General features: G+C 34.5%; 1 protein-coding gene across 1 annotated transcript in view; it reads right to left on the bottom strand.

Moving 5' to 3' along the window:
- LOC108140878 overlaps positions 1–10743 on the bottom strand; it is a 28143-nt gene extending 17400 nt beyond the window's left edge. The window contains exon 1 of the mRNA XM_017263908.2: positions 10323–10743. The gene's annotated coding sequence lies outside the window, so the exon portion shown is untranslated. The remainder of the gene's footprint in view (positions 1–10322) is intronic.
- Between the last annotated feature and the right edge of the window lie 6513 nt (positions 10744–17256).

The raw sequence follows: 17256 nt of genomic DNA, 5'->3' as shown, positions 1-17256 counted from the left end.
AAACCGAAACGGTTGCTAATGGCATAAAATTAAAATTAAATTGACAGGCTAAATAATTTTTATTTGAACATTGACAACAATCAAGATTTTTCTTTAAATTATCAAATAATTATAATTCATTAATAAAATTGTTATAATTTTAATTAACATTTAAAGTATCCTTACATCAACATTCTGTGCATAACTATTTAAAGGTTGTTTATTAATTTAAATCGATTTCCCAAATTTTTATTTACAAATTGAAATTTCTTTATAAAATATTTTTAAAAATTTTACATTGAAAATTAAAAACCAGAAATACCAAAACAATGTTCTGTGCATTTTAAGCAGCCGTTAAACACTGTCGGGGAAGGGGGAGTGGTAGGTTTTTGAGGCGGGCCATGGGGTCGCATTGTTTTGGTGGTGCCATGCGGCGTATGCGCGATATCGCTTAGAGGTAAACCACTTAAATGGCATCCGATATGGCAAATTGTTTGGTGCAAGTGGCAAATTGGTTTTTATCTTGGGGAGTGGAGCAAGTACAGCCCAGAAATAACAAAAAGCTAACTTACACAATTTTCCAACGATATTAATGAAACAAATTAAAGACATCGGCTTAGACAAGAATTTGGCATTGAAATCAACAAAAACATGACATAAATAACTTATAATAATATATATTCTTTGGTCAGTCAGTTAGGCACTCAGTTTGCTTCACAATCCACAATCAATGATGACAGTAATTAAGGTTATTTATGCCAATAAAGTATTATATCTGCTTCTTCGTTTTTTAAACATTGTTTGAGCAATTTGAACACTGTTAATTTGTTGAATGATGGTTTATAAATCATAAAAGTACATTTTTGTTTTAATCAAAAAAGTTTTTATTCATCTACTCTCTAAATGTTAAGAGTCCAAAGATTTGCTGTCACCCTTCCAGCCTCATAATGATTTGCCATTAAAAATTGTTTCGACATTTTTTAAGGTAGCGGCCGATTACCTATATATCTTTAATTCAATTCAATAAGTAAATATAAGTCTAGTTTTAGTTAAATCAACATACATATATGTTTAAAATTGTAACACCATCTTAAGTACTAAACTGAAGCTTAGAAAATTAAAACTAGGTCACGAAAAGCCAAATGCAAATGCAAAACTTGCCAGAGCAATGATAAAACACAAAGTTGTGCTGTGAGCTCAGGAAAGTTGGTATTTAGCTTGGTATTTCTCGGTTTGCTGTTGACATTTCGCCACTTTGGAGCCAGCCAGCAGACTTTTTTCCTCATTCCATCGATTTTCCACCGCTATTCCACCGACTGACGACAAAGCTTTTCACTGTCCTGAGTCCGGCTGCTCATTTGTGGCACTTTTCATTTTCATTTTCACTGTTGTCGCCTTGACAGCAATTAGGCGTAATTGGCCAGACACACAGCGCCATACGTGAATGTCTTACACTTCAATTAGCACAGGAAAATCGAGCCGGCTGCCTTCGATTTGGATGCAGGGAACCCGCCCTTCCACTTCTCCAGCCTCTGAGTGCTTGAAGCACTGTTTTCCATTTTCCAAGCCCCAAAAACTCCACAAGCCATTCCCACACTCGCAAGTGCTGCCATCTTTTTATAGCCAAATTGCTAACTTTTCAAAGGTCGTCGAAAAAATAAAAAAACCTCCATGAAACAACGATGCTATTTTAATGTCAATTATCAAATAAATCATTACTTTTTATTATCAACTTTAAAAGATTATTAAATCAATAAATTTAAAATTTTTTAAGAATTTTAAGAATTATATTTAATTAAATTCATCAACACAGCGATGTAAAAATTACTTAAGAACTCAATAATACTTTTGAATATAGGATTACACCCGATAAAATATTAACTACCAATACTTATTAATAATATAATTACAAAAATAATGTTTTTTTTAGAAATTTTTAATGATTGCTAGCTCATTTTATTTGAAAAAAAAATGCTTTAACTACTTGGTGTAACAGTTAGTGGCCAACACTGTTGCCAAACAGCAGCTGTTGCTGCACTCGAAAATCGCCCAAGCGCTTAACCAACCAAACCGCAACTGCAACGCCAGAAACTAATTCAAAAAATTCAAATTTGTTGATAGATCAGCAGAGCAAATAACCTAACAAAAATAGCAAGAAGATTGAGATAAACAGAGAGACTTTAACAAGCTAAGCGATTATAGTTTCGATAATTAGCAGTATAAATACATATGTGGAATACAAATGGATTACGAATAAATACGTTTGTTTTTTTTGCCAAAAATAAATGCCACATAATTGCTCTTATATAACTAATCGATGTCATCCATTTTATCATCTCTTTGAATAAATAACTATAAATCTTATTTGTGCGCGAGATATATCAATAGATAGACACAATAGTCCGAGGGCAAAAAATGTAAAAATATCTTTGGAGAAACCAATATCAAATACAAAGAAAACTCAGAAAGGAAACTGCAAAGTCACAATGCAAAGCAAGAGAAGAAAGCCCAATCGCAGCAATGGAAGTACCTTCAAAAAAATATCAATATCAAAAAAAAACTTTCAGCAAATCTAAACATATGCCTAGTATATAAATTCCCTTCGTGACATAGTTAAGATAAATTTCCAAATTAAAATTAATAATTCTCTTTGTGTAATCTTGTTGCTTATTTATTTTTTCTTTTTTTCTCTAAATTTGTTTTATTTCCCTACTGTTTTTGGCCAAGAAAGGGCAAAGTCAAACGGAAATATGAAAAGATAGATGGAAGGGGGTGAGGAAAATGAGGAGCTGGTGGCTGGTGGCTGGTAGACGACCATTATGACCATGATGGCATGAGGGGAAGTTTTCCTGAAAGTAAAATTGCACCGGTTTGGCGGCTGAAAAACTTCATTGCTGCGGTCAGCTATGCTGTGTTCATATATACTCACATACACATATACCCGTATTCAGATGTAAATATATCTACACTTTCACTGGCTGACGACTCATGTTGGCCACAATTTTGGTGGCCAATTGATTGACATACACCAATTTTTGCCCAACTATTTTTTAATGGAGGAGCCAACTTAGATAGAGGATTTCCTCACATTATCGGCGTTGCCTTTTCCAGCGGAACCAAATAGAAATATGTTTTCGAAACCATTTCTTGCATGCCAACCACTGAGGCAATCCATTGGATTTGCTAATTATTCACATATCGAAAGGTTGTTATTTCTCTCTGGTATTTCTTTTTTTTTTTTTTTGGCATAAACAAAATCAAAACTTTGCAAATTTGATTAAAATTATGACAGCTGCGCTTAAAGTGGAATGTTTGCGCTGCGCTGAGCGTTGGCTTAAATTATGCATTGAGGTAAACACCAAGAAGCGGGTGTGCCCTCGTTGTGGGTGTTGAAGGAAGGTAGGACTGAAGATCGTCGAAAAAAAACTTAGTACACAGAACATTTTTATGTTTTTCGGAGATTTAACATATCTTTAAGGGGTTTAATAATTTTAATTGCCAACGGAGTAAAAAATACATTTGATATGGAATCCTGATTTATGATATTAAAAGATCAGAAAATCAAGCGAAAACCGACATATTTTTTTGGTTTAAATGTAATTTAATTGAAATCAAAATACAGTATCTATTTAATAAATACGGGCTTAGATTTTATAAAATGGAAATAAATATTTATAAGTTTAAGTAGTTACTATGTTTTTAGTAAAGGGACTATTTTGTAGTTCATTACCATAAAATTATGCCAAACATTATCAACCTTAGCAACTGTGCTTTAAATCAATTTTTTTAGTTTCACTAAGACACATTTTTCTCTTGGTGTAGACACTTGAAGCAGCTGCCGCTGTTTAAAGTAAGTTTTTACATTTTGGTAGCAAAAGTAGATTGCACAACTAACTGTAAACATTGCTAAAAGCTTATCAAAAATATGGCTTTCGTTACTTAAGTCGCACTATCGAAATGTACAGCATAGTTTTTTCACTTTTAACATTTTGAAGTAAGCACATAAAGCATCTTATAGTGTTTATTGTGTTTGTGTTATAGTGTTTATTAACTATTAACTAGAAAAAAAACTACACTTTTAAATGAATCTCAATTGCTTAACAATAAACAGATATTTTTTCGGTATTTGAAAACAGGTCAGTATAATGCATATAAGAATTATTCTAAAATCAACGGGTGGTAAATATGGGATGTCGATTTCTTTTCTATTTAAATGTATGCTCTTATCGTGTAAAGTGTACTTTTTGCAGAACGGACAAGAAAATAAGCCTTGAAGATTCTCAAACAGGCAATTATCAATTGGCCAACCGCAATAAAACCTACGAAGAACCCTTCAGCTGCGTTGCATCAAAAGAAGAGACACCTGCAAATGTTGCTTAGATGCCGAAAAATAAAAACAAGCAATACCAATGTTTCGAGTATGTGAAAATTCCCACAACATTGACTGACTGACTGATTGACTGACTGACTGACTGATTGACTGCCTGACAGATGGCTATAGACAAAGTCAAGACACGAGATGCAGTTGTTGCAGATGATGGAGCTTCCTGCTACCCACGCAATCGTGGCTCGTTGTGTGAGCACTGCAGCTGTGAAGATATTATATGATTAGATGTGATGCATGTTTACGTCGTCGTCGACTGAGGTAATTAAAACGCCGCCTGCCGTGACAGACATGCGACAAAGGCAAATTAAAATATCAAAAGAGCACGTGCAACACTAACAAATAACTGTGAAATGTGACACTGCAGCAGCAGCAGCAGCAGCGACTTGCAACACTTGAGTTGCTCTGCGTTGCATCACCATGAGCACCACTATTATCATCGTCATCCAAAGACAGCAATCAAAGAAAACAATCTTAAGAACAATCCGAAGGCATGTGGAGCAGGTATTTCAAAAAGCGGGAGTGGGTGGCCAAATGGCTTGACAACTGTTTGACTAAATTGCGCTCCATTTGCCAATAAGACCAAGAACACCAACATCGGGAGATACATGTACGTATATCTCTTGCAGCAAGTTCGTTGTCTAAGTCATTCGTTTGCGGGGGTAATTTATGTGCCCACAATCTGTGATATATATGGTACAAAAAATAAAGAACAGGGTATCGTCAGCATCGGAACAGCATGCTCCGCACATAAGCTAACAAAAAGGGAAGGGAACTCAAATGATTTAGATGCGGAGGCTTACAAAACTCGTATTATAACTGAATTTAATAAGTTGTTTTTTTAATGCAATAACCACTTTTGTATTCGATAAACCTTTTAAGGCTGAAAAAAAACTTGAATACCAAATCAAAATTAAGTGAATTTAATAAACAAAATCATTAGACACTTTTAACACCTAATAAGCCATTTAAATACCTCTTATTCTTTGTAATAAAAAAATTATTTTCAAAAAATTGTAAAATAAAAACACAAATGTGCAAATCACTAAGAGTTTGTTAAACACTTAATGTTTAATAAATACATTCCAAAAACTTTTAATTACTCTTAGATTTTTAATTTAATCTCAAATATTTGCACTATTAAGATTGTGTTCTTTAAATCTTAAACTCCCCTAAAACCCTAATAATTTGTAATTTAGGGATACTTGGTATCTTTTAGTTCATCAGTAGTTAGTTGCTTTGCTGTAAGATCTGGAATTTATGCATCACACATGCATGCAGCTCGAACTCTCCGCTTGAGGTCTCTTAACCCACCACACCACTCTTAACCCACCCCTGCCCCGCAGTCGGTGTATTTTCTTGGATCAACATGGGCTGGAGTTAATTTTATGCAGGCATTCGGACAGACAAATGAATTGGAATGAGAATAATTATGATCATGTTGATGATGGTTGCAAGTTGAAGTTAAGGCTGATTGCCAGTAGATGGGCGAGAGGGGGTTAACACACACATGAGGTGCATTAGGAATGTAGACAGACAAAGGTTGAAATGTCAAAGTATTTAAGTCACACGATCAAAGAGTCGCTGGCCAAATGACAATTTTGCATTGTTTACATTTTCGGCTTTGTTTTCTTTTCATCTCGGCTTCGGATGTTGGGCAACAATGGGTTAAGAGCAGCCTTCAAAATTGTGGTCAGCCAGCATTGCTTCGTTTTTTTTTCGGTTTTTTTTTGTTTGTTTTCCTTTGGAATTTAGTACCTCACTGTTAATTTTGGCCAATGGCAGCATGGCGTATACTTAATATTTCATATTTTTTATGTTTATTTTTTGAGTATATTTCAAGGAGGGCCCCACCAATGACAATCAATTGTGTGTACCTCGTTATTATTATAGTTGATTACAAATTAAATGAAAAAAATTCCGCATATAATGATAAACTTGTCTTCCAATTACAGAGGAATATTAATCAAACGACAGCTCCGCGCAATTAACAATTTTTTGAGGTAGTCGTAATCGTTTTTGGGTTTATTTTGAAAGCATCAAAAACTGGATCCACATCATTAAAAAGTCGGACTTTGATATTTTGATTAGATCTTCGACACATATTTACCCTTAAGCTAAATATCAGTTTTTGTGGACAATTAATTTTCGATTAGCACAACGATGAAAGCTCCCAGCATTACATAACAATGTTTGATATCTTTTAAAACTACATACTACTATTAAGAGAGCCTTGAAATCACTGTTGAACTTGAGCAGATTATGTTCCTTTGAAATGTAGTGTTTGACTATCAAAAAAATTACAAAATGCTATTTATTTTATTGTTTTTAAAGCTATTTCTATATATCTATATTTACATACAACGATTTGATTCTCTTCATCGCTTTTGGTTTATATCATCTGTGGAATAGCTTTCAATAGTAAAATACAATTTTAAAGTGTTAAAAAATTCTTTAATTAAGCCGGTACTTTTACAACAACACAGATTTTAAAAGGTGTTGAACTGAGATTGACTTTAATTGACTCTAACAAACTTAAGTTATTAAAGATTAAAGCAAATCATGATAATTATTTTGAGTTTTATTTTATAGTTGCTAAAATGTTTATCTTCGCCATGTGTTATATTTCTTTTCAAAGGGTGAATGATCCTAGTTGGTCTTTGGCAGAAATGCTTGTAATTCACTGGCTGCTGTTTAAATTTATGGCTTATTAACGTTGCCAGTTGTAATGGTAGTCAAGCCGAAAGCCGCCTCGACTTTGTATATATACTTATGGTAAGTACCATAATACAGTGTATATATCATCTATGGTAAGCCTGCGACGTGCCTGCCTAATCTGGTTTGAACAACAATCGTTGCACGCATTCGAATTCGCATTCGCACTCTCATTGCCCGATCCAATCCAATCCGAGCCCCCCGTGGATACGGCTCTACACACAGAAAAAAAAACAATGTTGTAAATTCAAAAACATTGAAAATTGTTACTTAACTTTACTTTAATTTACTTGAATGGTAGTATAACAATTTAAATAGTAGAACATTTTTTTTCGTATTTATTGTTTTATATTTTGGATCCTTGAATAGAATTATGATATTTATATATATTTATTTTTTTTTTTGATTATGTAAATTAAAAAAAAAATTAATTATGCAAATAAATAAACCACGGCTTTAATAATTGACTATCTAACTATTTAACTATTTTTCTGTGTACCTAAACATCTTATAGTTAAACTACTATTTTCATGGCTGATTTAAGATATATTTTTTTTCTGTGTGTATAAACCACGGTCTCCGGTCTCCGGTCTCCGCTCCCCGATCTTCGGAAAATTACGGCGGCAAGGTCGTCGCCGTTTGCCGCCGCTCGAATTAACATTTGAAATGACTTCATACGAAAATAATTGCGCGAACGGAAAGAGATCAAGCGGGGTGTTTTGCGGAAAATGGTGGCTGCAAAATTGACTTACGCACTTGCCACGAACACTCGGAATCGAGTGCAACGCACGCGGCTAAATAGCAGCTGGCCAACTGGTAACTGGTACTGGTACTGGCCAACAGCCTAACTGGATAACTGGCCAATTTATGGCCGAGCTTATGAAATATCAAACAAAAAAAAAGTGCCCACAAAACATTAGACATATCTCGGGCACAATCAAGCGAATCGAAACAAAATAAATTCAGAAACGAAACACTTGCTTGAGACTGCGAGGAAATTAAGTGGCGGACCAGGCATATCATTAGATGGAACTGTCGATTTTCGGAGGTTCGGCCAATGGTCAATCACTGCAAAAAATATCACCAAACATGCATTTCTTTCAAGCCGGATTATTAATGCGAATACACATTGCATTATAGGCAAACCCGTATTCTAAACGATTCCAAGCAAACTATGATTGGATAGAATTAAGTTCATTAAATCAATCATAAGATTGTACTAAAATCTAGTTATGCTTTAATGAAAACAATGTTTTTTTATTCAAAGTTAGCTTTGAATCTGTTAAACAATAAATGATATAATAGACCTATCAAAAAAAAAAAAACAATGTTAGATTTTTAAATTTAAAGCCATAGCTATTCAAAATATTGAAACTAGTATTTCAAAAGGCTGACATGAGACTGAGCCGCTTAACAAAGTTTTCTTTCTGTGCAAATCCCATTTCTTGCATTTTATTATATTTGTTAAAAATTCTTCGTATAAATAGTGGACATAAAATTTCAAAAATCATATTTTGGCCGACATGAGAAGACTTCAGACGGCTTAAAAAGTTTTCTGTCTGTGCAGTCGTCCCATGTCTCGCGAACTGCGTCTGGTTCCCCCTTTCACTTTCAATTAGCCAGTGGGCAGCCACGCGGCTTTTTTGGCCTCTTTGCAATTTTCTCGTTTTCGCTTCGCATTTATTATTATTTATAATATGCGCACTTCAAGGAAAAACTTTCGCTGCATGCAAACTTTTTGTGCTGCATTTCCTGCAATTATCGCATAAGTACGCGTGCTGAGGGTGGAAAATGTAGTGTTGGTGGGTGTACATGTCTTATGTCTCAGGTGGATTATGAAATCACAAATCCAAATGGGTATCCGTAAATTTACTAAGCGCAATTATGCAAAGTATGCACTTGTATGCGAAGTTCCAATCAAACATGGCAAGTGAGGAAATCATAGTTTCCAGAAAAGGTCCCAAGACCCTTAATCAAAATCGAGTATTACCTAAAAAATCCTTGAGTTTATGATGAAATTATAATGGGATTACATAGGATTACCAAAAATGGTTGTCAAATAACAATTAAAACTTAAGACTCTAGTATGGTTTTATTAGGTAATTTTGTATGTTATATCCTGATATTAGTGAGGATGACAGCCAGTGCTATTTAATCGCCATTTACCCGTTTCTCATATGGTGGACTTTTTAAATTTTGTGGACACATGTAGGCAACACTATTTATGGCGGGTAGCGAAGTAACAGGAACTAATAGTCTGGAAACTTGACTATAGCGTTCTTTCTTGTTAGTACTGTGAAGCTACAATTATCATTTGAAACTTAAACTTCATGAAGGCCGTTTGCACAATTGCTTTTTAAGACAGAATAGCAGCCAAAAATCCAGTCAAATAGATTGCGCTCATTATTTTGACCGAATCGATTACTCCCAATGTTTGTGACTCACAAACTGTTGCATTTCATAGTTTGTAGCCTTTAACATTGTTTCCTAACTGCCAAAAGTCAATGCGAATATTTCCCATCCAAATCGGGCCACAATCCATAACGAAAATCTTAAAAATGAGTGCAGTTTCTTCTGTAAAAGTCTTTTTATGATTCTTATTTTGTGCGCTGGTCAGCCCAAAAGAAACAATTCCATTTAGAGGAGGTTAGTCCGCAAAATGGAAAGTATTTATGAGCAATTTTCAACTAGTTTGTTGGTTAAAAGAAAAAAAATTGACAACCTCAACGAACGAAAATTTGTTAAGTTTCTTAACGACTTTGCCCCGGGACTTTAAAGCACTTAATGTGCGCTCTGGTCAATAGGTCACTTTAAAGACATTAGATTTGAAAAAAAAACTTCTCGAACAACGAAGATTAGGCAGAGTTGAATATCTATTAACTTGCAGGCAAACTTGAAATTCCAATTAAATTAAATTCATCATATGTTTTAAGAGTAAACCAAACCCCAAACACCACAAAAAACAAAACATTATACCTCTTTGATATGAGATGATGTAAATTTAAGCAATTTTACAACATTGAATATAATTTTGAATGTTACAAGCTAAAACATTTCCTAAAACGTTTAATAATTCGTGCTGAATTTCCTAGAGATTTTCTTAATCTTTTCTTACTACTTTACAGGTTGCAATGCACTGCATTTTGCACGTGCTTGATAATGTCATTTTTAATTCATGATTATTGTTTTCTTTTACTCGTCGCTCTTTCTATTATTTTCTTTCATTTTCTCTGTGCAAACTTACGCTAATTGAAGCGGCGTTTGTGGCCTTTGTATGTATTATTTATTTATTGTTGTCTATTTATCAGCTATTTTCTCCTGCTGCTTCTCTGCGTTGTTGCTGTTGTGTTTTATTGTTGTTGTTGTTTTATCTCAAGTTGAATGAAATCTGGCCGCTAATTTTGTTGTTGTTTTCGCCGGCAGCGTGCTGCGTGCAATTAAAATTCAACAAATTCCATTTCACTTCGACACTCAACTAAAAAAAAAAACTATATCCAGCGATTGATGAGCGTAAAATAATCGAAACAGGCGAAAAGCCGCTTGATTATTTCGCGATCCACACACAGTACCGTTACTCGAAGGTAGGAAAAAGGCAGAAAGAGAGCGCGGAGAGAGTATGCGCGTGCGCGTGTTGCTCGGCGGCGCGTTCGATGTCGACTGAATTCAAGTTGATCGCCTCGCCGCGCTTTCAACCGCCATTCATTCGGTCGACGTCTCTGCCCAAAAAAGCTGGCACAGCAAAGCGGAGCTTTAACTTTTTGGTATGCCGCCTTATTGTTGTTGCGGCTGCGATCGGAGATGCCCGACCCCCCAAAATGGGTAGCTGAATAAGAGGCTAGGAAAAGCTTAAGCTAAAGACAGTTACTTATTAGGAATTGAAATTCGATACCTTGTGACATTAAAAACCAATACCCTTGGCAAAAAGCATCCGGGTGAAAGAGTTTTCCAAATTTCTATTAAGAATAATATACTATAATATAATATTTTCAAGAAAAAAAAAAACAATTAAACTTGGTTAAATTAAAATTTTCTAAATTTGCATGACTTTTTTTACGGCTTTGTTCGTTTCCAAATACTAATTTATTAAAAATATGTGGGAATTGAACAGTTTTCTGACATCCAAATTGGTCTAAAACAAATTAGAAAAAGCTACCGCCATCACTGATTTCGACTGCTTTACAACCTGTTCGCGTAAATCTGCGTTTAAAGAAGTGCCGACAAGCAACAACACACGGTAATGAGCGTGCAGCAGCCGCAGCAACAACAACGCACTTTCGAATGTTGAACTTTCTGCCAGCATCTTCAATCTGCCCCAGCCATTCAATTTCAATTTCAATCTGCTCTTTAACTGCAGCTGCAGACGAAAAAAAGCACTTGCTGACGTCACGACGGAATTCTATGACAGGCGAAAATAATTGAGAGTGATTTCAGGTGGAAAAATCAGGTGAATTAGTGAAATCATGAGAACTAACGGGAAAAAGTAATGAATGCGCTACCTATGTATATCATAAATCATAAATCTATTGATTTACAGAAAATATAAAAATATTGAAGCTATGGACTTAAATATTAAAACATATAAATGATAATGCAGTAACGGGTATTATTGAATCCGTGTTTATTCCCTATTTTTATTTATATTATTTAGATCTTAACTACATACAATCTGGTTATGTTTCAATCATAAATAATAAATTGGTATCATTAAGGTATAAAGATCAGTTTCCCACTTCACTCCATCCTTATGGCATTGTTGAATTTAACAATCCATTACCAATCTTTGATCTCTTAAAAACGAAACCCTTCGCTTCAGTTACCAAAAAGCGCTCAAGTGATCTACATTTACAATTAGGCCAGAAATTAAAGAATGTTATTCGATTAAACCAAGCACGAAGTTCGTTAAACAATTTTAAATAGAGTTGTTGGGGATCGTTGACGATTGCGATCATGATCATGATCATGTTGATTTGTTGTTATTCGTTGATGATTCTGGGCACACAGCCGAAAGTGAAGTTGAAAACTTGTTCTCCGCCATTGTTGTTGCTGTAATGTGTACTTTATGTTAATTGAAATCATATAAAAAAGAATTCAATGCTGTTGCCTTGGGTTGGATTGGAAAAATGCGTTTTGTTTGTTTGTTTCTTTTTTTGTTTTGGCACTTGTCGAGAGAGACGTGACTGGAGAATCTTTTTTCGGCTTTGGTTTTTGTATTTTTTTGAAAAAAATTTCAGGCTAATGGCGTTACATAACTGAATTCGTGTTCGAGTATTTCTGGTATGGTAAAAACATATATGTATATGAATATACCTTTTGTAAATTGTAAAAGGCGTGTAACGGTTGCGTTGGGCGTTGCGGCGGCAACAGTCCACAAGAAAGGTAGGAAATCTATAAACAAAAGACCACAAAAAATATAATACAAAATTATAGGCCATATAAAATGAACCGAACGAAGAAGCGGCTGCCATTTGAGTGTGCAATTAAAAGTTTTGATCACTTTTTGGCGCGCAAAGCAGACACAACAACTACTTTAAATTGTTTGCCAGTAAAGTGTGTCTTAAATAGAGCGTTCAACTCGCATTATGTGAAGGCAACTACAACATTAACGGCTAAACAAAAGAGTGCCCACAGCGGTAACAGCAAAATCAAAAAAACATTACCAAAAAATCATCATGCAACTTTAGGAGATGAGATTAAAGGATTCAAAACAGCAGCAACATGAACAAAATTAGTAAAAGATAAAATAATTGACTATTATTAAATCGAAATATCGAAAAGAAAGCAATTTTAAATTTATTTTACAATGCCATTGAAAAACAATTTTAAAATGGTAAAGTTCCCAAAGTTCGTATAAGGTTGGAAAATGGTTAACAAAGTTTTGTCAAAAAATAAATTACATTTACATGTATGCTTACATTTACTCTCAAAGTGATTTTTAAAATAATTAACAAAGGAAAATCCATTTCATTACAATTACCTTAATGATATACCTTTAGGGAGAAAACATAAAATACTTAAATAAAGATACAATAAATTTATAATACCTTTTCTAATTAATTACTAAAAATACATTTCCAGGGTATTAAAATGGGATTAGAATTTGGACTACAAATTTTACGATGATATATAAAATAGAAACAATAATATTAAGCTGATATTGTTAGATGTTTTTTTCCGTGTAGCAATCAAAATAAGCAATTAATAATAGAAGAAGCTTTTAACGACAGTAATAGCCATTAAAGAAGCAGCATCGAACATTTGCAATCAGACAGACATCAAACACTCCAAAGATAAGAGCAAAAGTATGCCAGACTGAAAAATAAATACAAAAACCAAAAGAAGTAGACACCACTCCCGCGCCTCTATAAAGTCTGGCGCGAAAGTGCAGTTAAAAAAATAATTTACGCAAGGGGTAAAACAAAACGGACAAGAGACAAAAGAAACTAAAGCCCGAATAAAAAAAAAGGAGAAATATTTAAGCAATTGAACAAAAACTCCTGGCCGGCAACTTCATGACTGGTTTTCCACTTGTTTTTCAGCCTTTTTTTCCGCTTTTTCTTTATTTTGGCTTTCGTTACTTCTGGCACTTGCTTTATGTAAGTTGCAACCTGCTGCAGTTGCAGTCGCTGCTGCGACAAGTTTGTGTCTTAAGTCTTTCGTTTTGTTTTACATTTGGCGGCGTGCTCATAAATCGCTGATCACATTGCGAAAGGTGACTGCATGATAAGCAGAATGGATATCCATAAATGCATGCCCAATACTGTCTGTCCAAATATGTCGGCAGCCATTTGGACAACCAAACAGTTAGCACCGAAATATAATACTTAAATGGAGACTTAAGCTGGGGAAAACGGTGATTTTTTAAATAATTTGTATAATTATAATTGATAATTGATCTAAGGTTATTAGGCAACATCGAATATAATATTACCAAAGAACAGATTTTTGTATGGCCCTTTAATTATAATTTATTTCAGCCAGCTTAATTGCAGTCACTACCAGATTCCAGTGGGTTAAATGCACACTATATATGCCCACACGTATCCGATAAATTCCCCTTAGCCATTGACCAGACATTCAATAAGTCTAAGGCGGCTAAAAAACGAGTTCACCACTTTGATCGCCGATCGGGCCAAGCCCAAAAATGAAAATGAACAAGCAGCAAGTGTGTGGCATACACACAGGTACAGCTCAATCCCACACGCAGGCAAACAAAATCACACAGATACAACAAAATCAGAGATACGAAAATCACACAGACACAGCGACAGTCAATGATCTTTGGGAGTTTTTTTTGTTTTTTTTTTTTGGGGGGCAAACGAAACTTGCGCATTTTGCCGGCTGCTTTCACTCTCCATCGGATTTTGGAATTCTTTCATAAAGATTTTCAAGGTGGCGAAGGGAGAGAGAGTTGAATAATTTCGAAAACGTCGCCAGTTAACGACGTTTTTTCCTCTCGATCACATCTCAGTATCTTTCACTTGTCATGCGGGGCGTATGCGCGATTTGCAATGTTCATTCCTTGGCCACTCCCTCCAGTCTCCCGCCTCCCGCCTCCTGCCCTTTGACCCCCTTCACCGCCCGCAACCGAAGTGCGTAATTAGCTTCAGGTGAGATCAAACAATGCACAGCTCCGGCTCATTGGACACATGATTAATGAGTCGCCTTTCGAAAGGCGAAACCAAGCAAATGGTCAACAGGATGGTTATCGCTCTCTATAAAAAGCACTTCAAAATCATACACAGATGATGGTTAGCATGACCTTAATTTATAATTTAAATGGAAAATAAGCCGATTTCCCCAAATAAGAAACAAATTATGCTTTATAGCCAAGAAGGTTATTCGATTTTATTAAAAAAAATCGTTATGCTATGCTATATCTTCTAAGCAACACCTTCTGGTTCCGTAAAATGGAAAATATTTACATGCGACATTGACAGTCGTCATCATAATCTTAAGCAACTCCATCCGTTTAAAAGAAATAAAGAAAGACAGGGAAGAAAACAATTTCTGACTGGGTTCGAGGTGAAGTGAAAAAGAAAGTGAACAACTTGTCGAACGCCGGGTGACTCTTTCTCCGTCGATCTGCCGTCGCGTCGATTCTGCCAGCAGCCAAGAAATGAGACGCAAAACGAGCTTAAACATTTTCTGTTATGCAAATAATTCGGGGGCTGCCGCCACGCTCGTTTCCATGAATATTCAGCGCAACCACACAAAAAAAAGTGGTAAATAGCCAAAAAAAATTTCAAAAATTAAACACACTAAACAACTTGGTTGAGGAATGTTACCAAATCTTAGCTAACTTTGGTGTATTTTATAAATAAAAGCGAATTCCAATTATAATTTAAAATACACGTTTTCACTTGTTTCAATATAAAGTAAGCTTAAGCTAAGTGATATTGAGTCAATTTTACACATGTTATCAGGGTACTGAAACGAGAAAGAAAGTTTGCTTCGGCAAACTTTTGTTATTTTATTTGTAAGTAAAATTCTTGTAAAATTTACAAAACTAAGTGCTACTTTTTGCACCTTATTAAGAAAAGTTAGTTTTAGGATGCAATGTCGGATGTAATTCTGAAATGAGCTTTAAGTGGGTATCTATTTTGCTACTCTGTTATAAAATTGAATTTTATTGATTTAAACTGGAAGCATTGTCTTTAACAAAAAATAAAAACTTTAAATAAACGAATTGATAATAAATATAACTATGCCAAGATCCAACCAAAAATGGTCGACTGCTGGAATTCCGAATTTCTAAAACTTATTTTTGTTATTGATTTATTTTTATTTGGCTGCGCAATCTTGGCATTCGATTGACCAGCAGGCATTTGCATAAATTGGCGAAGCCTCAGGAAAATAAGGGTCACACTCTCGTCTCGTTTAGAACTTTCGCCCGAGGCGAAACTTTTGCGGCTAGACGAGGCCGCACCTGTGAGTTTACCTGTATATTTACCGCCACGCCCCCACAAACGCCCCCAACCCCCGCAGGTAGCCCGCATACAACCAAATGCCAAACAGCGCACAGCTAATGGGCTGCCTTTGCATACACTGGCAGAAAAGAGCACTTAATTCGATCACAATAACCTCTTCATTTTAATTGCGTTAAAAATACATATCAAATTATCCAATTTTGTATATTGAAGTAATGTTATTCATATAGTGGCATTGAAGTTTAACTTTATTGTTTGTTTGTAGACTGAATAATTATTAAAAATATAAAAAAAACTAAGATTGAAATATATACGAAATGTTGTCAAGCAATGATAAATACAATATTTTATGTATTATTTTGTAAATTTATTTTATGTGTATTTTTTATATAAAGTGTCCAATATTATGTTAGCTAACGTGCTTTTTTAATAAATGTTTGATATGAAAAATTGGCAATGCTATTTCCCCCACAGATTAAAAAAATAAACAATTGAATAATATCAAATCTTACAGTATTTTAGTTATATTTAAGCTGGCAAAGATACTTTACTTCGATAGATTTATAAAAGTAATTTCCCTCAGTGTATGCACATTAGAAACTGAGAAAGTGTGTGTGCTGGCCACACTTTTGCTCTTGTTACAGTTCGAATACCCCTCTGCAACCGCCTACAAATAATTTGTTAGACAGAAGAGGTGCGCTAGCAAAATTAACCAAAAAACTAAATTGAGTGGAAACGTTTTGTTGTTTCCCTTTGCATTTTAGCCGATCTCTGTTTTTGTTTTCTTATACTAATTACTGTGCTTAACATCAACGTGAAGTGCAAACAAAAGACCAGCATGCATTGCGTTCTGCCAAGCAGAAACAACAAATGTGCGTTAAAACAATACATTTAATAAGTGAGATAAGTTCTTTGAGTGGAAAAAAAAAACTTAATACTTTTCACGGGCGTACACATATTTTTTTTAGAAAATCCAAAGGGTAATATATATATTTTATTTATCATTTCGTTTTCCTACATTATTTACTTTATATTACATTATATTGAGAATGATTATATTTCTTTTTTCCCAGTGGATTTAAGAGAGTGAAATTTAAATGGCAAGATACTAAAATGTGTAAATGTATTCGCTAATATCAAAATGAATACAATTTTTAAATATAAAGCATTGAAAGTATCCCCTTTGGACCCTCCTGTTTTCCTATTGATAGTTAAACTATTCTTAAAAGACACCTTACCAGGTTCGCCTAT

This window comes from Drosophila elegans, unplaced genomic scaffold (genome assembly GCF_018152505.1).
Source record: "Drosophila elegans isolate 14027-0461.03 unplaced genomic scaffold, ASM1815250v1 contig_149, whole genome shotgun sequence".
Classification (NCBI taxonomy): Eukaryota; Metazoa; Arthropoda; class Insecta; order Diptera; family Drosophilidae; genus Drosophila; species Drosophila elegans.
Note: the sequence above shows the minus strand (reverse complement) of the source record. Positions and strands in the feature narration are given on the sequence as shown.